Here is a 24,659-nt window from a genome sequence, read left to right on the forward strand (position 1 = left end):
TTGCCTAACAGCTCCAGTTGTCGCACTGCAACTTCTCTTGTAGGCTCAGTAGGGGCCTAAGAAAATGTGCGGACTGCTGGGGCCCAACAACAACGTCGACTAGCTAGTATGTTTTTAATTTGAATAATAATCAAAGAAGTAACTAGTTAGTATTTGATTAATTGACCTTCGTTGATTAATTTATTCTGTCCTAATTAACCTTGGTCGAGTTGGTGTAGTACCTACTCGGTGCGGGCTTTGTTCAGGGTTGGTGTAGGGGCTACCATGGTCTAGTTGGTGTAGTACCTACTCGGTGCAGGCTTTGTTCGGAGGTGTACTCGGTGCGGGCTTTGTTTGTAGGGGCTAACCTTGGTCGAGTTGGTGGTGTGGGCTTTGTTCGGAGGTGTGCTCGATGCGGGCTTTGTTCGGAGGTGCATGTGGATGTGGATGTATGGATGTGGAATGTGGATAAGGATATGGATGTAAGAATGTGGATGTATGTGAATGTAAATGTGGATGTGTGAATGTGGATATGGATATGGATATGGATATGGATGTATGGATGTGGATGTATGAATGTGAACGTGGATGTGAATGTATGATATAGATGTATGGATGTGGATGTATGAATGTGAACGCGGATGTGAATGTATGATATAGATGTATGGATGTGGATATGGATACACCTCCGAACAAAGCCCGCACCGACGAGTACACCTCCGAACAAAGCCCGCACCGAGTAGGTACTACACCAACTCGACCAAGGTTAGCCCCTACACCAACCCTGAACAAAGCCCACACCAAGTAGCTACACCAACTTGACCAAGGTTAGCCCCTACACCAACTCGACCAAGGTTAGACCCCGAACAAAGCCTGCACACCTCTGAACAAAGCCCGCACTGAGTAGGTACTACACCAACTCGACCAAGGTTAGCCCCTACCCCGACTCCGAACAAAGCCCGCACCGAGTAGGTACTACACCAACTCGACCAAGGTTAGCCCCTACACCGCCCCGAACAAAGCCCACACCGAGTAGGTACTACACCAACTCAACCAGGCACTTATTAGTCGACGTTGGCTACTCAACCAAGGTTAATTAGTCACTTATTAGTCGATGTTGGCTACTCAACCAAGGTTAATTAGTCACTTACTAGTCGACGTTGGCTACTCAACCAAAGTTAATTAGTCACTTACTAGTCGACGTTGGCTACTCAACCAAAGTTGATTAGTCACTTACTAGTCGACGTTGGCTACTCGATATACGGGCTTTGTTCGGGGTCGAGGTTTGAAGCCGCTACACCAACTCGACCAAGATTAATTAGTCACTTACTCAATCAACTGCATAATAAACCCCAACCCCAATATTAATTAGTCACTTACTCAATCAACTGCATAATAAACCCCAACCCCAATATTAATTAGTCACTTATTCAATCAACTGCATAATAAACCCCAAGATTAATTAGTCACTTACTCAATCAACTGCATAATAAACCCCAACCCTAAACAAAGCCCACAAGGTAACCCAAAGTGTAGCCCGTTCATTCAAACCCTAAACCCGAACAAAGCCCACAAAGTAACTGTAAGTCAAGTTGGTGTGTAGCGCGTTGGTTCTCACAAGAAGAGAACCCAGGTTCAACCCCCATCCTAAAGAAAGCCCACAAGATAACCCAGAGTTAAGTTGGTGTAGCTCGTTGGTTCTCAAGAAGAGAACCCCCGGGTTCAAACCCCCTCTTGAATAAAGTTGTAGCATGTTGGTTCTCAAATAAGAGAATCTAGGTTCAAACTGAGCAAAGCCCATAGGGCAACCATGAGTCAAGTTGGTGTAGCTCATTGGTTCCCAAGAAGAGAACCCAAGTTCAAACCCCGATCCTGAACAAAGCCCACAAGGTAATCCAGAGTCAATTCTCAAAGAAGAGAACCAGGGTTCAAACCTTGACCCCAAACCTAAGTTCAAACCCCCGACCCACCGCCTACATGGCAATTTGACTTCAATAGCTCATATCTTGCTAGAAAAACAATTACCATAAGTAATGACCCATGAAAAACCTAATTGACTCTTTCTATTTTGGCTTATTAATGTAAGATTCCTCCCCAGCCTCTCAAGATGTCCAGCATCTCCCCCCTGTAATCAATCCCCTCTTTAGAAATATAAAAGATCTTGTCTCTGCCTGTTTTGACATAGAGAGAGAAAATATTCTAGAGAGAGAATATTCAGATTTTGAATATTTTTAGATAGAAAAATTTCTCATATTATTAAAATAAGTTTCCCTGAAACAGAAGTTCAAAAAGATTTTCAGAAGGTGCATTAGAAATTAAGTATAATCCGTTCAAGAGGCATTATCCTAGGGGTAAAGATTTTTTCGAAATTTTAAATTAAGGTTCCTATGGACCAATAAGATTCATCCAAATGTGTGGAGGAGATAAATGGAAGAAATAAAAAAAATCCCCCCAAAAATGAGTAAATACTCAGAGAAGATGAAGAGTTGACTAAGGACAAGGCTAATAGTTAAAAAGGAGAGATATTTAGAAGTAATGATGCATTTTTGACACCTCTGCATGGGGATTTCCCCCTCATGAATGAGGCGCCTACTTCACATGTGCAATTGACTTTTAAATCTTCAAAATTTGAGATATTTCATCTCTCCTCTCTCCTAATTCAAGTCTAGTTCCAAAAAGTTAGCTTAACTGACCTAAAAATGGTCAAAAAGTGACCAAACTGAGTTGGAAAATTCTAGAATCAGTTTGTTTGGTTAGGAGCTCAATTTTTCCTATAAATAGAAGCCTTCCTCTTTGTTGAAAACTCAATAGTGTTTATGCACTTTTACTCTACTCCTCCCAAGCCAAGAACTATGAATTTATTAATAATTCACTAGTTTTTGACATTTCCCTCTTCCAAAGATTGGTGGACACTCTTGTTACAAACAAGAGTTGAACCCTCAAACCATCAAGCCAAAGGAAAGCTCCAAGAAATTATGTAAGTAGAGATTACACACCCAATATGAAATTGCCTTTTTCACACATTCAGCCATCTTTAAAACAATCATTTAATGAAACCATAGTATCACTGATCACAATCCTCCAAAATATCCGGTTGAATCTTAATTTCCAATCATTCCTTCATCGGAGTATCTATGGCATCATTGGCAACCAGAATGCTCACCACCTGTCCACTCAGGGGCTTTTTCAATAGTTCCTAGCTCATAGTACCCGGCAATATATTCACTTATAAAAATCAAGATGGAATCTCCGTTGAAGATCAGCAAGATCAACCAACAGATCCATATATAAAAAAGCCATGGACTTATCCGTTGGAGGACCAGCAAGGTCAGTCAACCAGATCCATGCCCGGTTTCAGAAAACAACTCTTACTCCTTGTTCCAATATCTTCCATGATGCACGTGTGGGTATCTTTGGCGACCCAGAGCCCGAGCACCGTATGGTCAGCACCCTCTAGGATCCTTTGCAGGTCACCTAGCGCTTCACTCATAGGCCGCTTCATTGGTCCCTCATCCACCGTACCGGAAGCTCATCATATAAATCAAACCGAGACTGGTCAAGACCTCGGCCGACCTTGCTACACGAGACGTCCTCCGTTGACTCTCCGTCAGCTGTTGCAACTTTATTAGTTAGGTCTCCACGACCTTATTCACAAGACGGTCAAAATGCTTCCCCAACATTCTTGACATAAAACAGTCATTTACAAACAGGTCACAAATACAGTTTCTATAATGAACTCTCGTCTTTCCACATTATCCCTCATCAGTCCACATTACTTATTCCACATTCAATTTCATTTGTGTACCCATTCTCATCCAATCACATCATTTTCCATCTCATCACATCAGATTCATTCACATCACATATCATTCATTCACATCCCATATCATTCATTCACGTCCATCCTTTCACATACACATTCGCATTCATTATTCCACCTACACCTCCACATCAGATTCATTCACATCACATATCATTCATTCACGTCCTAATTCACATGTCATCACATCTCATCCATTCTCTCATATCGACGTCATATCCTTTCACACACATTCGCATTCATTATTCCATCTACACCTCCACATTCGTACATCCACATCCATATCCACATCTATACATCCACATCCACATCCGCATTCATACATCCATATCCATATCCACATCCATACATCCACATCCACATCCACATCCACATCCACACATCCATTTCCACATCCACATTCATACATCCATATCCATATCTACATCAATACATCCATTTCCACATCCACATCCACATCCACATTCACATCCATGCATCCACATCCATACATCCACATCCACATCCACATCTACATCCATACATCCATTTTCACATCCACATTCATACATCCACATCCACATCCACATCCACATCCACATCCATACATCCATATCCACATCCACATTCATACATCCACATCCACATCTACATCCATACATCCATTTCCACATCCACATTCATACATCCACATCCACATCCACATCCACATCTACATCCACATTCATACATCCACATCCACATCTACATCCATACATCCATTTTCACATCTACATCCACATCCATACATCCACATCCACATCCATATCCACATCTACATCCACATCCATACATCCACATCCACATCCACATCCATACATCCATATCCACATCCACATTCATACATCCACATCCACATCCACATCCACATCCATACATCCCATTATGGATTGAATCCTAAATTTTCATGAAATAACTAACTTAAAAGCATAAAAAAGCCATTAACTTGGCCTCCAATTAAACAAGCATAGAATTTAGGGAAAAGCTTCATGAGAAGCTTCATTTGGATCGAGAATAGGTCATGGGAATGACCATTCTTTGAGTGAGAGAGAGAGAAATTACATAAAAACCATTAAAATTAAGCATAAATGGAAATTTATGTATTTCCTTACTACCATTCATCAATTAACTTCAATAGCATTAAAAAGCCATTCCAATTAAGCTTCTCAAGCTTGAGAGGGGTTGAGAAGAGAGAAACATTGAGAAATTATAGAGAAAGATCAAAATTCACCCTTTACCTTACAAATTGCTTGATTCTTTGATCATGGTAGAGGCCCCCAACCAATCAATTGGTTCGGTATGTTGATGGAGCCACCAATGGAGATTGAAGAAAGAGGGAAGCTTCAATTTCTTCAATTTGGAGAGAATTTTAGATAATAATAAAAATTATCATTATTTCACCATAATACTGGCATAGTATAGTTCTCATATTTTTTTACAAAGGGCTAAGGATCTATTTATAGGTGAGGGAGGCCTCTAACCAAGTCCAACTAATTTCTAGAATTTTTCAAGTTCAGTTTGGTTGAATTTGGACAAGATTTGGACCTAGTTTGGTTCTCTTTTGATTTGGTTTGATCCAACAGAGAGAGGAGAGATAAAAATATCACATTATTTTTTAGTTTAAAACTCATTCAAGCATGTGAAGTAGGCACCTCCTTGAAGGGACTCCCCTTCCTTACACATGTGTCAAAAATGAATCATTATACCCAAAATATCTCATTTTTTAAGTAATACTCATAGTCTTTTACTAATAAACCTTGTACATAGTCAACCCTTCATCTTATGTGGGCATTTACTCATTTTTGGGTATCTTCTTTTACAAATTGGATTTATCTCCTCCCCACACATGGATTGATCCTATTGGCCCATAGGAACCTTAATTGGACCATAATCCAAATTTTTTTGAAAATCTAGACCCTTAGGCTAAGGTCCTTTATACCTATTTCCAATTAATTCCAATTGCACATTGGAAAGTTCTTTTTGAATTTCTGTTTCAAGGGAACCCATTTTAGACACTAGGAGGATTTTTATATCCAAAAATATCTCAATTTTGGACTACCTCTCTCTAGACATTTTCTCTCTCTAGGTCAAAACAAGGTAAAATAGAATCTTTCTTTTATTTCAGAGAGGGGAATAATTATAAGATCAGAAGGGGAGGTTCTTACACCTGCACACCTCAAAAAGCTGGAGGGAGGAATCTTACAAAGCACATGTGATTGTTGGTCTCCATTTTCTGGAGACACATTGTTGTTTATATCAGCCTCTATGGAAACATTCATTGGTGATTGCAGCTACATTATTGTTTACATCAGCCTCTATGGAATCTTTCATGTATATATCAGCTACTCGTCTCATCAAATACAACATCCTCACTCATTCATATCTCATGTAGTGGGGTTATAATATCTATAACCTTTATACCCAAGGGAGTATCCAATAATGATATATTTTCTATCTTAGGATCCAATTTGCTTTTCACCTCATTTGGTATTTATTAATATGCAATGCGCCTAAACACTTTCAAGTGTGCCAAATCTTATTTTTTACCAGTAAACTTATGTTCAAGCGTCATGCCATGAATTTCTATGATGGGGTTTTTCTCATGATATAAATTGCAATTATTACTCTTCAACCCAAAAATAGTGAGGCATTACTTTCTTATTCATCACTACATGGGAAACTTTTGTAATATATGTGTTCTCCCTTTCTACAATCCCATTTTTCTACGAGCTATACTTGCATGTAAATTGCCTCTTTATCCCATGCTCTCTTAGGTAATCAATTATTTCATTAGAGAACTATCCTCCCCAATCATTTGACCAAAGGAATTTTATGTGCATGCCATTGTCTTTGTGTCCATTTTGATTGATCCTAGAATTGATATAATTTAATCAGAGCTCCTTTTAAACTCAGAGGTGGCTCATTTGCCCAGACTTGTGTTAGAGTAATTAACTTGACCCAAGTCATGAATTGAAGTACAAATGGATACATGGGAAGATTTAAGATGTTACTTTCATTGCTTAATCTGAATTTCGCATTGAACATCCCAAAGACTAGAGTGGGGACTGCATACTTGGGTAAGTAAGAAATTGTGCTAAGCTTAGTCTAACTACATGATTAGTATATAATTAAGGAGGATAAGCTTAGTCTAATTAAATTATTAGTATATAATTAAGGAGGCTAAAATAATTAAGAAAATCCATAATGATAATTAGGACACTAATGCAAAGTAGACAAGATAGGCACACTCAACTCAATCTCTATTACAGTATGTTCTAAGCCATAATGAGAGAGTTCTAATATATATAACCTAAATAGCCCAATCTCCTTTACATGCCATGTGACAATCCCCTTTCCACATTCTTTCATGTGTCCCTCACCATTCACACAATATCTCATGTGGCATTCTTATCTTTCCACAACTCAGAGGATTGCACCTCTAAGGTGTGTTCACACATTCACCAAGTAACTCAAGCTTACACCCCTTCTTAAGTGAATGGTGTGTTATTTCCACTCACACTTGACCATTATCCAATTAACTAAACTCTCACCCACGATAATTTGGCATTCTTCCAAAGTCATCTTTCAACACTCCTCCTCAATGCTAAATTGGAGTGTTCTACTTGGTGCATATGCATGTGTCTACCAATCTAGACACTTAAGTCCGTTAATGAGAACTATTTTGCTTGGTCAAATCCACCCAAGTGATTCATGGACACCCATGTGCTTTCTAGACACCTATGTGCCTGGGAAAAGGAACCAACTTATGGCCCCATTGTGGTTCTGCATGACCGCCAAAATACCTCCACTTGCGCACCTTCACGCTAATGTCACTTTGCATGTATGCGTCCTAAACATGTATTATGTAGATCAACCATATATAACCTGTATCACGTATGCATCCATAACATGCATCATGTAGATCAGCCACATATAACTCATACAGGAGTTACTTGTGAGCTCCATGTGAACAAAGGATTATTTAAGTTCTTTCAGAGAAAGGTTCTTGACCTTCTTATCTCATTATCTTCCTTTTTTGTGGTCGTGGAGTCATAGTCTTCTCTCTCTGCATATGTTGGGCGGCTCTCTCTCTCTCTCTCTCTCTCTCTCTCTCTCTCAAAGAAATATTTGCTTTGGGGGAGTTGGTTCATTTGAATCGCCATAGCTATTGAGCTACAAATTGTTGCCATTTAGTATGCCTTGTTATTGGCCTTGAGCTTGAGCCTTGTTATTGGCCTTGAGCTTGAGGCCCCGACTACTACCTGCTTGGACTATTATAACCGTTGCCTCTTTTTACTATTTTGGAGCCACTACCGCCACCTTTTTTTAGTATTTCTGGAGCTATGCTGTTGCTGCCATCGAGTTCTTGTCTTTTCTGCAATTTCCATAACCTTGTACTACAGTCTACACCGTCATGGTCGTCGAGCGCAGATTTTCTGTCGCAGCAAACGTGTCTTACAAACGATTTAATCGATTGTAAGCTGTCCATTCTAATGGTTGCTGATGTATCGTGCATTGAATTGCCCGCAAACGTGTCTTCAAACGACTGGTCACTGCTCCCAACACATTCTGCCCCTTGATGTGTTGACTTTCTACTGGCCGCTGCTCCCAACCACCATGACGGACATAATGGTCATGGAGATGACCATTCTGCATAACAGAGCTCCTGGCTAGCGTCGGTCGCCTTGACTTGCAGAATGGTCATCCCCATGACCATTATGTACTCCATCTTAGACTTGTGCTTACTATTATGGTGGGCTACTTTACTCCTCGTTGTTTGTCAGGTCTTCAGATGCTCTCCACCTAGTTCTTTTTTTTTTTCCCATAAGCGCGGTGAATTGAATTAGAATAGAACAAAAATTACATCAGCTGGAGCATGGAGAGCATCCAGGGAGAAACCATAGTACCAGACAGGGGTGAATCCATACGACCAGGATACAACCAACCAGGATACCAGTGGGGCTATCATAGACATGGGGAACATAGGCAAGGGGCAGACAAGAGAAAGTGGCCAGGAGCTGGGAATACAAGGGGCTTCCACGAAACAGGGTGAATAGCACATGAGAGTTCATGGGGGCTGTAGGGAGGGCAGCCAACTCGGCCTGCACACTCTCCAAGAAGCAACGTCCTTCCATAATTTGGGTCCAGGTGGTGGATCTCAATGTGTGGATCTCAATGTCCAGGCTCTTTTCCCGTTCGTCTCTGGTCATGTAGTGATCTCTGAACGCTTCATTGAGCTTTGTTGCAAGCAGATGAGTGTGATAGAACTCAGTGTCCTTCAGGTCAGCCTTCTTGGTCTTGTAGCTGGTTACTTCATCTTCTATAACTGTTATAGCCAGGTGATCTTTCCAGTCAGTAACCATTAGAAGCAGGGAGGTTGTCAATCTTCGACTGGAGATCGTCCAAAAACTGGTTGCCTTCCTCAATCTGTGACTCCAAGTGTGGCTGATATTGATTTCCAGATCCTTCTCCCACTCATCCCTCATGCGTTGTCGATCCTCAGGGTCTTCGTTGGGGGGACAGTTGGCCAGAAATCGTGAGTAGTGGTAGTCAACGTCGCTGAGGAGAGCCTTCTTGGTGCGGTAGATAGCCAACTCATCTGCTGCTACCTTCAGCGCCTGCAAGTTGACCTCATAAAAGAATATTCTCAGACTTAGCGTCTAGGAAGGCCCCTCGAACAGCATGAAGTTCCTCTGTCTCCAAATAATCCAGAGGAATTCCCCCTGGCTTTATTCCAGAAAAGTCTAAGATAGCCTACAAAATCACCTAGAAGAACCTGTTTCTAGCTGGGAGAGAAACCTAAAACTTTAATCAAAGGTGCAAATACATTTTTATTAGCAGGACATGCTAGAAACAAATGGAATATGTCTTCAATCTCTCCGTTGCATCTGCAACATCTGCCATCACCTAGCTGGGCCTGAATCATCCTTTTGCTCGTCCAGGTGGCTTTATGAAGGATAAGCCACATCAGAACCGACTTCTTGGGTTCCAAGGAAGAAGCCCAGATGGACTGAAACTTGAAGTTCCATTGCTTTGCAGAGTAATTAACCTTCCACCTTCTATTCAGCGTGACATGTAGGGGGGAGGAAAGGTCAGGAGGGTCCCAAGTTGGATGCTAGAGGTTTTTACCCACCTTTCCAGGTGGTGAAGGCACGAATATCAAGCTCACTGTATCTCTATAGAGTCCAGATGAGGTCTGGAGGGAACTCTCTTATCCTAGATCTAATAATAGGGAGGTCACACGGGTGAGCTTTGAACTTCAGAGAGAGCTCCAAGTTGCTGAGCCAGTCTTGCTCGTGAGGGTCCCAAAGCTGATGCCGAGTCCTGAGTCCCTTTTTGTGAAGGGTTAAGGCTCTTCTTCTGTAGTTAGGAGATATTTCTGGAATATTCAGTGTCGGCCACCACCAGATGGAGTCTCCAGGGGGGAAGACTAAAGCTGTGTTTGGAAAGAGGGTTAATTGTTAGGGCAGCTTGGTGTTTGTTCCAGGCTTGAACCAAGGAGCGCAGAAGATCAGAGCCGTGAGAGGTAATAGTGCCTTTTCCAAATAGAATAGTTGACAGGGGGAGGTTAGCCCAACTTGAGAACTCGTGAAGTTTGAACTTGTGTTGGTTTCTGAGCTACAAGGAGCCCCATTCTTCTTGGGGATTTGTGACTGCAGATAGGAGACGCTTAATAGCCATCTTGTCAGCGAGCGATAGTTTTCAGGTCCTTGATGTTGCCCAATCCTCCTTGGTCTTCGGGGAGAGTGCATATTTCCCATGAAACTTTGGTTGCTTTTTGGACAAAAGGGTCACCAGCCCATAGAAAATTCCTGCAGACCTTGGAAATATTCTGAAGGTGGATATCGGTAGGTCGCCAACATCCAAAAAAGAAGATTACGTAGGCATTGAGAAAGTGGTTGATGACCAAAACTCTCCCTGCTAGTGAGTGTTGAAAGCCTATCGATCTGTTTAGCTTGGTTTTAAACTTGTTACATACCCATTCCCATCTTTTTTTGAGGGAAACTCCAAAGCCCATGGGGATGCCAAGAAGCCTGAAGATCTGTCCTTCCTGAATGATTTCGCAACCTGATTCAGTCACCCAGTCAGGAAGGGAAGAGGAAGTGTAGACTCTTGTTTTGCTGTGGTTAATTTTGGACCCAGAGGCTAGACAGAACAAATCCATTACTGACCAAAACTCCTTAAGTGAAAGTTCATCATCACTGGCCAATAAGGCGTTGGTATCATCAGCGAATTAAGAGAGACACTGTTGTTTCTCAGACCTAGGGAGTCTTATGCCCTTGATAAGGCCCCTCTGTATCCTGTCTCTTATGAGGCAATTAAGGCTATTTGCGGCAATAGCGAACAAGAGAGGAGCTAAAGGGCAACCTTGGCGAACCGACCTAATTATATTGAAAGGGCTTGACAGTTTACCATATTAAGAGCAACTCTTGCTCTTGCATTCCCAAAAAGGTTTTTAATAAAAAGAATCATTTGTTGGCCAAAACCCATGGCGTCAAGGCATCGAATAATGTAGGACCACTCGAGTCTATCGTAGGCCTTGTCAAAGTCAATCTTGACGAAGATAAAATTCTGTCCTGACTCAGTGGCATATTCAAAACCTTCCCATAGAGAAATCATTGCTTCAACAAGTTTGCGGCCCTTGATAAACCCTTTTTGTTCAGAGGATATCCTTTCATCAAAAGGACGCAAATCCTATTGGACATAGCCTTGGCGAAGATCTTGTAAGCAGTGTTAAGCATAGTGAGCGGCCTCCAGTTCGCTAGATCATCCTTACCCCCTCTCTTGTGAAGGAGTTTAATAACCCCTGTGTTGATAGCACAAGGCAGGGCATGGTGCCTAATAGATTCTTCCCAGACTGCCAGCAAATAAGGAGAGACGAGCTCCTTAAAACACAAGAAAAATTCAGAGGGTAGCCCATCAAGACCTGGAGTCTTATTTGGTTTCATCTGTTCAATGGATTCATAAAGATCAAAGAGGGTTAGAGGAGACTCCGCTCGTTCAGCTTCATCTTCAGGGATGACTCGGATTCTGTTAGAGAGGACTTCAATTCTGGCATCTACCATCTCCAGAGAGAGGGTTTCTGGTGGGCTGGAAAGGTAGACCGTCCCACCAAGGAGATGTTCAAAACCCTACGCAAAAAGAACGATAGGGAAAGGACTCCCTTCTTCAACTCCCCTTTGTATCTTGAGTTTCTTGAGTTTAGCAATCCACTTTAAGACTTCAAACTTTAAAGAGATATGAGAGAGAGAGTGAGAATTATACACTGTATGGGGTCCCGAATCACCCATTGAAGGGTCCCCTATCTCATTAACCAAGATAGTATTTGCTTTATTATCTATAAGCCAAACGCAAGACCTTTGAAGACCAAGTGTTGGGTTGAATTGTACACTGCTGTAGAAGCACCAAAGATGTCCAATGTCAAGCTTATGCACTCTTCCCAATGGAATGAGGGAGGGATGCAAAGCTAGGGCTGAGAGGGGTTGTTTGGGACTATTCTAGACTGAGTATGAATGCTGTAAATGCTGTAAATGCTTATAAATGCTGTGTTTTACCTTCACCAAGTGGTTGGAGCAAAACAATGAGTAGATGAATGTTGAAAACTGTATGGATGTAGAAAACGCAAGGAATGCTGAGAACTACTGCATTTGTTGATGGAGGCCTGAATGCACAAGCGTTGATGCTCCTTTAGCTGTAGGATGACACGCTACTCCAAAATGCAGAGGACTGAGGTGAATGTAGGGCTGAAGACTGATGTACATAATGCTGATTGTTGAATTATGAAATGAATGAGTGAATGAATCAAGCCTTCCTATTTATACTATTCTTGATGCTAGTCGGTTAGCACTAGATGCTGGCCGACTGCATAATAAATGCTACATGCTTAATAATGATGTATAAATGTTGGAAATGATGGAAAAATATCAAAAAAATCCTAGTAAATATCATGATAAATACTGGATGATATCCGGGGTTCCTGCAATGGTCTAGATGATATACATGAATGATGTGCAATATGCAGGATGCTTTCTAATGCAAACCCTAAGGTTTCTACTGATTGTATATGCATGAATGCGTCTCTTTAAGTGGGTTAAGAGACTTAGACTGACTGATTGACTTACTATGGTTGGGAATGACCTACGTAGCTCGTGTGCCTCACTTATCCTGGACTGAGGATTACAATGGGGTCATGGCGTACGACAAATATCATCCTGAATGGAACTAATACTATTACAATGTTGCACTTGATGATGATGGGCTAGTTTGTCACCATGCACTACAAGTGCATGTGACATTCCCTCCTGCTTAGCTCAGCAGGTTCATGACTTCCAAGTAGTCCGCCAACAACTAGGGGTACTTCTGAAAGAACTCCTCGTCTAGCCATACGGCTTCGTGGGTGCCTCGATCTTGGAACTTCGTATAGAACTGATGTATCCGTCGATCGAAACCATGCTTCCAACGATGAAGAAGGATCTGCTCGGACTCGATGACTTCTGCTTTGTCTACCACGTCTGGTTGCTGTTCATCTGAAACTTCAAACACTTCTGGTCGAACATATGGTTTTAGCCAAGAAACATGAAAAACATCATACATTGTCCAACTGGTAGGCAACTTTAACTTCATGGATTCATCACTTAACTTCTTAACTATTGGGAAAGGTCCAAAACTACGGAATGAAAGCTTGGGACAACGTTTTCCCACTTGTTTCAATCTTTGTTTCCTGATGTGTAGATAGACCCAATCCCCTTCCTTAAAGTGGACATCTCGTCTACACTTACGTGCCTGTCTGTGAACTGAATAATGGCCAAGCTCAAAATTGAGGGCCAAAGTGGGTTGAGTACCAAACTCTGCAGAATTGACATACTTATCGTCTATGTTATTTAAGTCTTTTCCAGAGATGTTGAGAATGGTAGATTCTTGACTGGTCTGGATGCTGGTCTTTCTACTAAGAACATTTGTCGGGTTATGCTGACTAGGGATGTACTTGATCATTCCTCCAACCTGGTGGAAGAACTGACCCTGTCTAGTGTGTTGATCACTCCACTGGGCACTTGGCATCGTCGGGAGCCACTTAAGTGCTTGGTGGTTTGTGATGACTGTGAAAATGTGTCCAAAAGGGATAGGTTTCAAATGTTTGAGAACTGACTATTATTCTAGCTTGCCCTTGAAAGTCTTGGAAAGACAAGAGGGAAACTTGCTAGGAGGTTCTGACCTAGGGATCAAATCGATATGATGATCCAAAGGATGAGAGGGTGGGATACTAGGTGGGAGATCATCCTTAAAAATGTCAGAATGAGAAAGGAGATCTGCCAACTGAGGGACTGAAGAAGATGAGACAACGGTTATCGATGAGATAGAAGCTGTCTGAGCATAAATCAATGCTCCTTCTGCTCCCTTGCGGATAGCTCGTTTGGCCTGGAGATGAGAAATCATAGGAATCCCAAGAATGCTCCTATCCCCCCGAATCATGACAGGCTCAGGCAAACCTTTAGAGATAATAAAGGTGTCATGCCCCCATTAGGAATAGATTCATATTGATAAAACCACTGGATTCCTAAGATCATGCCACACCCCAAAAGAGGAGAGACAATGAAATCGCGCTGGAATGAGGCCTTTTGAACATGAAAAGAAAACTGATGTGCTCGTTGAGATATGTGGGTGCGAAGATCAGGTGTAAACCCGTCTACCTCCAAATGATAGGGCACTAAGGTACAACTCATGTTGGTAGCCAACTGGGGAGAGATGGCATCCTCAGAACTGCCCATATCGAAAAGGACTACAAACTGTCGGCCCTTGGCAGAGCCATAAGCTCGGATCAGGCTTTTCTGTGTGGTTATCGCCGCCTCACCCTCCTGCTTAGCATCATGTACCATGGATGGAATGGGATGCATAGAAGGTAAGATCTGAACCGCATTGGTGGTAGCAGGCGGGTTTGGAGGAGCTAGGAAGGCTATGGCAATTGTGGCAGAAGGGGCTTTAGCGGCTTGTTCTGCTTGCCATTTGTGGCAATCCTTCTTACCATGCCCTATGATGTGAGAGAAAAACATCGGTTTTTTGACTGATACTGTCTTGGCTTCTCTGGAGGAAGATAGCCTCCACTGATGCTCGCTTTAGCCTTTTCCTGTCAGGGGTTTTCTTAGGCTTGGATTCCTTACCCCCTGAATTAGAGCTAGGACTGTTGTCTGTGTTAGTGCCTTTAGAAGATGAATTACGCTTCCCCGATTGGGGTTTGGTACTGGACTGTGATGACTGCTTGGGCTTGCCTCCGTTCATCTTCATTTCTTCATTCTAAGTGAGAGTCAAAGCATGGTCATATGTACTGGGTTCAAATTTACGAACTGTGAGCCGAATGTTAGGATCCAAACGAATGAATTGATCCATCTTGGCTTGCACGCAGATAGCCCTAATTGCTATGCTAAAGTAATAACCTTGCCGGAAAATTGAAGCACTGGGGATCCGTTTTGTCTGAGTCCATAGAACTCATCTGCCAGACCGATCATGTAGTACTGGGGCAGGAGGAATCTGGTCTTCAGGTCATGGACAAATGTATCCTAGCTAAAAGCTATAACACCTGTGGTCTGGTCTGTATAAAGATTAGACCAATGCTGCCACCAAGTGACTGCCTCACCATTGAGATGGGGAGCTGCTACGTGGACTCTATCCTAAGGATCTGTGATCCTAGCTAATGGAAAATGAGCAGTAAATTGATGAATAAACTGATTAACTGCTAAATGATCACACTTACCATCATACTTATTGAAATTTGGTTGACTGCTGCGAATGATGGTAGTTTTGATGTTGTGGACTATTGGCTGGTGGCACTTGAGAGGCGGGGGATGAAGAGAGGTGCTGGTATCTAAGATGAATGGTCCTCTTTTCCCTTTGGTGCTCGAGTAACATACGTTCTCGATCGAGCTCTTGTTGGTGCTCCCGAGTGGCAAGTTCAACCTGACGTGCTGGTCTTCGTCGATCCTGCATTGAGCTTCGTCATAGTCTGGTCTTTCTGTTTTTTCTTGATGTTTCTTGCTTCTGCTTTTTCTAGCCTTGTCTTCTCTTCTTTGTTGTTCCATCTAAAAGAAGAGGGAGATGTAGTCGGGGACTGCTGGAGGGGACGAGGACGTGCTGTTGCTGCCTCCAAGAGTTGGAGACGCTCCATGAGCAATTGGTTCTGAGCTCTAAGAAGAGCTGTGGCGTCTGCTGTAGTCGGAAGAGCAAGGTCTCCTTCGGGGGAGTCTTCTTCCCGGCTGATGGGTGCTCTCCTCTGTAGACATGATGCCAAAGTCGGTGGTCATGCCAGAACGCAATCTAACCTTCAAAGGATGCCCTCACACTAGGATACGGTGTGTGTCGACAAGTTGAATTTGATACCAATGTAACATGCAGCGGAAGTATTCGTATTGGAGGATCCTATCCCACAAATGCTCACACCGTCTTTTGTATCTTGAGTTTCACGAGCGACGAGATTAGCAATCCACTTTAAGACTTCAAACTTTAAAGAGATATGAGAGAGAGAGATGAGAACTGTACACCGTATGGGGTCCCGAATTACCCACTGAAGGGCCCCCTATCCCGTTTTACCGAGATAGTATTTGCTTTATTATCTTTAAAGAGGCTAACGGTTATCAGGTAAAAATCTGAGAAGTGTTTTGGGCTTGTGTACATATGGGATGGATGGCATGCAATAAAAGCTTTGCCCTGAATGCCCTGGCAAATGACACAGAGTGGGTGGTTTTATGTTTTTTTTACGAGCTCTTGGTGATGCCTTCACGTGAAAGTATTACGGGAACCCTAAATGTGATGATGGTTGGTCAATCTGGGCTGATTCTGTGGATGTAGAGATGGTGCTCCATTTTTAGCAAGAATGTGATGAAGGTTGGCAGAGCATGGGGAATTGACGTCTTTGGTAAGTCGAGGTGCAACTGATCGAGAATGCTGAAAGCTAAGGGAAAGAGTGATGGTGGCCATCCTCCAGGCTTTAAAAGAATAAACAAAACACCATAAACATGGCCAGCAATGAAAAAGACCACTTGGCCGTTTGCCTTGCTGCCAGCGCAATCGCCTAGAAGGTTGGCGAAGGGAGTGAAGTGAAGGTGGCCGCCTTGTAAAGGAGGATGCTTCTCTGGTAAGGTGTGAGAGCGAACAGAGAAGAGGGAGCTGAAGAGGGCTCTGGTGTTGGCGTAGCTGCTGCTGGCGACACACACAGAAGTGATGGGCTGTAGAGGAAGTGATGGTGGGGCGCCCTCTGAAGAGAGAGAGAGAGAGTGGCCGGGTTCTTTCAGGTGTGGTGGGCGCAGACAGGCGCAAAGGAGCAGAAGAGGAGAGGGAGCAGGGTCCCTGGTTTGCTTGGACTGGTGTTGGGTTGGCATTGGTGCTGTGGCTGCGAGACGGGCTGGTGAGGAACTGCCGCTGGATGCGCAGGGGAGAAGGTTTTTGGATGGGTTAGCAGTGGCTAGCGACGTGGAGGAACCGGGTTGCTGCTGGCGACAACAACTGAGAAGACGTCGACAGGTTGCCGGTGGCTGGCAGATTCGCCACACAAGAGCAAGGTGGGCTGCTGCAAAGGCTGGCGACTGTGCAGTCGGCAGGGGAGAAGCCTGGCGTTGGGTTTTGGTGTTGGGTTGGCCGACAAACATAGAGGGGTCGCCGGTGGATGCTGACCAGAGAGAGTGCCTTGGGTGTTGTGTGTTGGCTGCAGTAGAGGTGCTGATGTGTGGGCTGGAGACAGGTGGGGCTCGCCTACGACACCTGGCTGTGTAGAGCTGGAGGCAGTGAGACAAGAGGTGGCTGGTAGTGAAGCCGAGGGACAGCAGTTTCACCAAGAGAAGTAGAGACCGGGAGAGAGGCTTGGTTGTCAGACGCAAGGTTGTAATTCTAGAGGCAGTGAGGCCGTAGTTGAATTCCCTTGGCAATAAATCCAAGCCAGAGTCTTGGTTTTTGGTGTAATTGTTGTGTTTGTTTGAAGTGTGGTGAAGATGGGACTCGATTTCCCAAAGTTTTATGGTATGGATGGTGCTGTGTATGTTTTTGCTGGATGATCATTTGTCCATCGTGGTTTTGAGCTATCTTTCTGGTGTGGGTGGTGTACCGTGAGAAGTGTTCCAGCCGGTGGCTGGTGGTGCCCCCTTTTTGCAGTCGGTGGCTGGTGGTGCCCCCTTTTTGTAGTTGTTGTATCAAAGTTTGGGAGGTGAAGGGCTATAGAGGCATGGTCTTTGTTCTTGTTTTCACCTCACAGCTTTCTGACACCCCCACAGAGGAGAGCTCAGGTATTTCTCTTGCCTACGAGGGTGTATGCCCCAGAGTAAGAGATTGAAGGAAGGTGTTTCCAGTTTTTTTCTTTGGTCTGAGAAGGTGAAGCTTGGGGATCAAAATGATGTCGTATCCAGAGTTTTTTGGTGGTCCTAATGAAGATGTAGCAGATTTTCTTGAAATAATGGAGGTTGCATGCATAAGTAACCACATCAAAACGAGCCAGCACAGGTATTGCGGTTGCTGAATATATGTTTGAAGGGAGATGCAAGGGCATGGTCCAGAACTTTGGAAGAGTCGTTAAAGGATGCTGAGCCACGCATTCCAACGATCAAGGATGGATTGAAGACTGCACTTTTGAACAGGTTCAAGAAGGTTGAGGATCCAGATAGAGTTTAGCATGAAGTGCAGGGATTGATACAGGGCGAATTAGAGCCAATTGATGATTATGTGAAGAAATCTTCTTTGTTGTGGGAGACCTTGTGCAGGGCTTTGGGGGAGGATCAATTACCTCCGGACATGATGAAGAAGGATCGTTTTATTGCAGGATTGAAGGGAGGCATTCGCTGGAAGGTTGAATTAAAGAAGCCCAAATATTATGAGGATGCAGTGGAGATAGCCAAATCAAAGGATTGGAAATTGCAACGGATGAACCAACTGAGGATGGTTCCAGTGGCAGCAGTGAGGCCTGAAATGAGAAGGGTAGAAGCGGTACCGATGAGAACCGTGTTGGAAAGAGTGGAACCGACAGAAGCTCAAGTGAATAATGTCACACCACAGGGGACAAAGGTGGCACCCACAGCTGTTACAGCTTCTGATGAAGGGCTTGAACAGGACATGAGGCAAATAGTGGATTGTATGAAGAATCTGAGTTTGAAAATGATGGAGAACACAGGTGGTGGATGTGGCCGAGGCAGAGGCTATAATCAAGAAGGGTTGAAGGTCAGACAGCAGGCTATGGAAGTGGCCGTGGTTTTGGCAGGGGTAGACGGTTTATTCCTACATGTTGGAATTGTGGTGAACTTGGACATCTAAGTATAGATTGTGATAAGCCTCCAGCGAACTGGGGGGTGATATGTATCACTTACCCTCTCAGATTCCCAATAGGACAAATTATTATGGAATTGAAATTAAAGGTGAAGCAGGGACCAGTGGGTTGACAAATGAGGAGAAAGGTAAAACTAAGGTGATAGATGTGGTCACCCTTGAGAAGACAAAGGAGACAGAAGCTGATGTGATGCCTTTGGGACGCCACAGGAAAGGGAAGGCAGGGATGCTGCAGGGCCTAGTAAGAAGAAAGGTAAAGTGAAGGAAGGAGGGGATGCAAAGGTCAAGCGGAAGCAAAAGTCTCGTAGGAAGTTTCAAGTGACTGATTTTCCACTAGGGGTTGGGCAAGATAGCTACAATTTGCAGGAGGACATGGCTGGAAGGAAAGCTAATATTACTTTTGGGCAATTGATAGAGTTAGCTCCCAAATTGAAATGTCAGTGGAAAAGACTTGTGAATCCGAAAGAGAAGGAACCTGCCAGAGGGATAGTGACTGTTTTATCTGTTGAGGAGTTGCCTGATATATGTCCTATGGTGGATGTATGGTACAAAGGGAAGAATATGGGAGAAGCATATATAGATGGTGGTGCTTAAATTTGTGTAATCACAGTAGCAGCTGTGGAGAGGCTTGGTCTTAATATTACTGAAGCGTCTGGTTTTCGTATTCGATTGGCCAATCACCAGAAGGTCAAATGCTTAGGTATGATCAAGGCATTAGAACTGCAGGCTTTTGATGTAAAGGTGCTTGTAGACTGTCATGTTATGCCAGTAGGAATGGGTGCATTCCCCATCATTTTGGGAAGACCATGGCTAAGAGCGGTGAAAGCTATTTAAGATTGGAGAAAAGGGGTCATTACTCTGTATGACATACGAGGGGATAAAAAGCAATTTAATATGGATAATCAAAAGCCTGTTGATGATGAAGGGAAGAATGAAGCTGATTCGAGTGTTGATGATACAACTAGTAGCACTACCACTAGTGAGGGAACAGAATATACTACATCCCCAGTGAGGAGGATGTAGAGATGGATGCCCTGGTTATTGATGAGGAAGTGCTTGGTGATAAGGTTGCCCAACAAGAAGAGGCCATACAGGAAGAATGCGAGGAAGTACAAGTGAATCATGAGCAAAGGTATGCATGTGATGTGAAAGAGTATGCTTTAAAGTCTTTGGATGATGAACCTTTGTGGGATGAGTGGGATATAGAAAGTCTACAGGATGATGAACTTGAGTTGGAGTTGGATTACCAGATGTGCATTAATGTTAAGAAATCCACAAGCAGAATTGATGCTATGAAGGAAGAACAACACCAGCAGACTATGAATGATGTTGATGCTATGGATGAGACTATGGATGCTGTGATAGATGAATTTCTTATTGGCCTTGATAAAGATGAGCATATAGGAACTGAAGTGGATGCTTTGGCAATGGTGCCTTTTGAAGGGGAGTTTGTTTTGCCTGTAGTGGTTGGCTTTGATGGTGATGCTTCTTATGTTAATGGACAAGAGAGTGCTTTGAGGCAACAGGTTATAAAGTCTTGTTCTTTGGGATTGTACATCAGGTTTTTTTTGATAAAGCTTTCATCAGTTATTACCCTCAGTAGGAATTGCTTCACTGGTTCTCCAATGTTGGTGTTGGCTACATCAGTGATTTTGGAATTGAGATGAGGCAGGATGCTATGTATGTCAAGAGCTTTGTTTCCAGAAGTTCTTATGTTACGTTGTGGGATGTGGGATGGCAAACTATGCCTTTGGAAGATGACAGTGTTTCTTTAAACACATGGAATAGAGATGTTTTAGTTACTTTGTATGATGCTCAAAGGATTGACGGAGGGAAACGTGGTCATATGCTTTTTGCTGGGCTGATCATAAATGATTCAGCAGACTAGGGGTTGGGCAAAGTATGTCAAGTAAAAATTTGAGAAGTGTTTTGGGCTTGTGTACATATGGGATGGATGGCATGCAATAAAAGCTTTGCCCTAAATGCCCTGGCAAATGATACAGAGTGGGTGGTTTTATGTTTTTTTTACGAGCTCTTGGTGATGCCTTCACGTGAAAGTATTACGGGAACCCTGAATGTGATGATGGTTGGTCAATCTGGGCCGATTCTGGATGTAGAGATGGCGCTCCATTTTTAGCAAGAATGTGATGAAGGTTGGCGGAGCATGGGGAATTGACATCTTTGGTAAGTCGAGGTGCAGCTGATCGAGAATGCTGAAAGCTAAGGGAAAGAATGATGGTGGCCATCCTCCAGGCTTTAAAAGAATAAATAAAACACCATAAACGTGGCCAGCAATGAAAAAGACCACTTGGTCGTTTGCCTTGCTACTAGAAGGTTGGCGAAGGGAGTGAAGTGAAGGTGGCCGCCTTGTAAAGGAGGATGCTTCTCTGGTAAGGTGTGAGAGCGAACAGAGAAGAGGGAGCTGAAGAGGGCTCTGGTGTTGGCGTAGCTGCTGCTGCTGGCGACACACAAAGAAGTGATGGGCTGCAGAGGAGGTTGAGGGTTGCTGGTGGGGCGCCCTCTGAAGAGAGAGAGAGAGAGAGAGAGAGTGGCCGGGTTCTTTCAGGTGTGGTGGGCGCAGCCACCGCAGGAGCAAAGGAGCAGAAGAGGAGAGGGAGCAGGGTCACTGGTTTGCTTGGGCTGGTGTTGGGTTGGCATTGGTGTTGTGGCTGGCGACACGCTGGTGAGGAACTGCCACTGGATGCGCAGGGGAGAAGGTTTTTGGATGGGCTAGCAGTGGCTAGCGATGTGGAGGAAGCAGGGTGCTGCTAGCAGCAACTGAGGAGACGTCGACAGGTAGCCGGTGGGGCTGGCACGTTTGCCACAAGAGCAAGGTGGGCTGCTGCGAAGGCTGGCGACTGTGCAGCCCTGGCAGGGGAGAAGCCTAGCGTTGGGTTTTGGTGTTGGGTTGGTGACAAATATAGAGGGGTCGCCGGTGGATGCTGACCAGAGAGAGTACCTTGGGTGTTGTGTGTTGGCTGAAGTAGAGGTGCTGATGTGTGGGCTGGAGACAGGTGGGGCTCGCCTACGACACCTGGCTGTGCAGAGCTGGAGGCAGTGAGACAAGAGGTGGCTGGCAGTGAAGCCGTGAAGGAGGGATAGTAGTTTCGCCAAGAGAAGTAGAGACCAGGAGGAGAGAGGCTTGGTTGTCAGACACAAGGTTGTAATTCTAGAGGCAGTGAGACCGTAGTTGAATTCCCTTGGTAGTAAATCCAAGCCAGAGTCTTGGTTTTTGGTTGAATTGTTGTGTTTGCTTAAAGTGTGGTGAAGATGGGACTGGATTTCCCAAAGTTTTATGGTGTGGATGGTGCTGTGTATGTTTTTGCTGGATGATCATTTGTCTATCGTGGTTTTGAGCTATCTTTCCTGGTGTGGGTGGTGTGGTGAACCGTGAGAAGTATTCCAACCGGTGGGGCTGGTGGTGCCCCTTTTTGTAGTTGTTGTATCAAAGTTTGGGAGGTGAAGGGCTATAGAGGCATGGTCTTTGTTCTTGTTTTCACCTCACAACGGTGTGATTGACAATAAGCCAAAGGCAAGACCTCTGAAGACTAAGTGTTGGGCTGAACTATACATTGCTGTAGAAGCACCAAAGATGTCCAATCTCGAGCTTATGCACTCTTCCCAATGGAATGAGGGAGGGATGCAAAGCTAGGGCTGAGAGGGGCTGTTTGGGAATGTTCTAGACTAAGTATGAATGCTGTAAATGCTACGTTTTACCTTCACCAAGTGGTTGGAGCAAAACGATGAGTAGATGAATGCTGAAAACTGTATGGATGTAGAAAACACAAGGTTTACTATGATGACTAAATGCTGAGAACTGCTGTGTTTGCTGATGGAGGGCTGCTGAATGCACAAGCGTTGATGCTGCTCTAGCTGTGGGATGATACGCTTCTCCAAAACGCATAGGGCTAAGGTGAATGTAGGGCTAAATACTGATGATGTGCCTGAATGCTGATTGTGGAATTATGAGATGAATGAGTGAATGAATCAAGCCTTCCTATTTATACCATTCCTGATGCTAGTCGGTTAGCACTAGATGCTAGCCGACTGCATAATAAATGCTACATGCTTAATAATGATGTATAAATACTAGAAATTATGGGAAAAATACCAGAAAAATCTTAGTAAATATCATGATAAATACTGGATGATATCTGGGGTTCCCGCAATGGTCTAGATGCTATGCATGAATGATGTGCAATATGCAGGATTCTTTCTAATGCAAACCCTAAGGTTTCTAATGACTGTATATGCATGAATGCGTCTCTTTAAGTGGGTTAACGGACTTAGACTGATTAGCTTACTTACTATGGCTGAGAATGACCTACGTAACTCATGCCTGACTTATCGTGGATTGAGGATTACAATGGGGTCACGGCATATGACAAATATCATCCTGAATGGAACTAATACTGTTACAATGTTGCACTAATGATGATGAGCTAGTTTGTCACCATGCAGCACTGCAGTGTAGAGTGCATGTGACACCATCCATGAGAATGGGTGGGGGAGATCTCCCCCTTTTCTAGGCTTTTACCCCTTTTCCATTCAGTGTATAAAGCACTTGTGCAACAAGTAGTCCTAAAATAGAGACACAAGTAGTCCTAAAATAGAGACATTTTAGTGGCAACTTTAAAGCTCATCATCATCTGCGTTTGTATAGCCTTTCAAGCTACAAGGAGCTCTTGACTATATCTCATTGTCTTCATAATGTGTTTGTGTTCACTACATCTTTAAAAATGCAAGGAACTAATGTTGCATGTCCCTTCATAATTTTTTGTTGTGATAATGTGTCTAACAAATAAGAGTGAGGTGTGCATGCATAGAATTCCATGTTTTAGGACTTCAATTTTCTCCTTCAATAATGAAGGACTATTTGGCATTATCTTTTCTTTCATATCCAAGGCCCTAGTTACAATTCCTTTGGATTCTTTGGAACCATGTTAGGATGCACTTGCATGTGTCTTTATGTGCATGTTCGCATGCGTGCACACATGCCAAAACAAGTTTTGCTCCATTGGTTAAAAACATCATTTATTTGTTATTAACACAGCTCTTATTTAGATGAGATATTTGAAGGTATCTACAACTAAAACCTCTTAAAACTCATCAATTTGAAACCTTTAAGTGCAATAACATTTTCAAATTTAGGAGTTGTGCATACAAAATAGAGAGCCCATTTTCCCCTCATGCACATAAGTGTATGTGTGCATGTGCATGTGTGTGTGTGTGTGTTGGGGGGGGCAGGGGTTTTGGGGGTGAATTATATTGAAATGAAAATTTGTGCAAGTAGCTAGTGATTATTTGTCGATGATAATTGTGAGTGCCTGACCCCTTGCCAGACCCCACTCTGGCGTGACTTTGATGGCACTAGGCACTACAGCAAGCTTGACTCCTTGAACCCTGCCAACAACACAAACATTAGCCCCGATTTCTCCTGGGATGGATGCAGGTTCCTAAGTTGGATCATCCCTATTTGTAATTAGGATTTTTTGGGTATAGGGTATTGGAATATGAGCTTTCGTGTCCGTTTTTCAGGCGACCACTC

The 24,659-nt window shown here is 43.5% G+C and overlaps 1 pseudogene; it reads right to left on the reverse strand.

Annotated features, from left to right (window-relative positions):
- Positions 1–9,993: 9,993 nt before the first annotated feature.
- On the reverse strand, positions 9,994–10,835 carry LOC147607863 (uncharacterized; annotated as a pseudogene).
- Positions 10,836–24,659: the final 13,824 nt, after the last annotated feature.

Source organism: Cibotium barometz, chromosome 54 (assembly GCF_041138505.1).
Source record: "Cibotium barometz isolate CiBa-2024 chromosome 54, ASM4113850v1, whole genome shotgun sequence".
Taxonomy (NCBI): domain Eukaryota; kingdom Viridiplantae; phylum Streptophyta; class Polypodiopsida; order Cyatheales; family Cibotiaceae; genus Cibotium; species Cibotium barometz.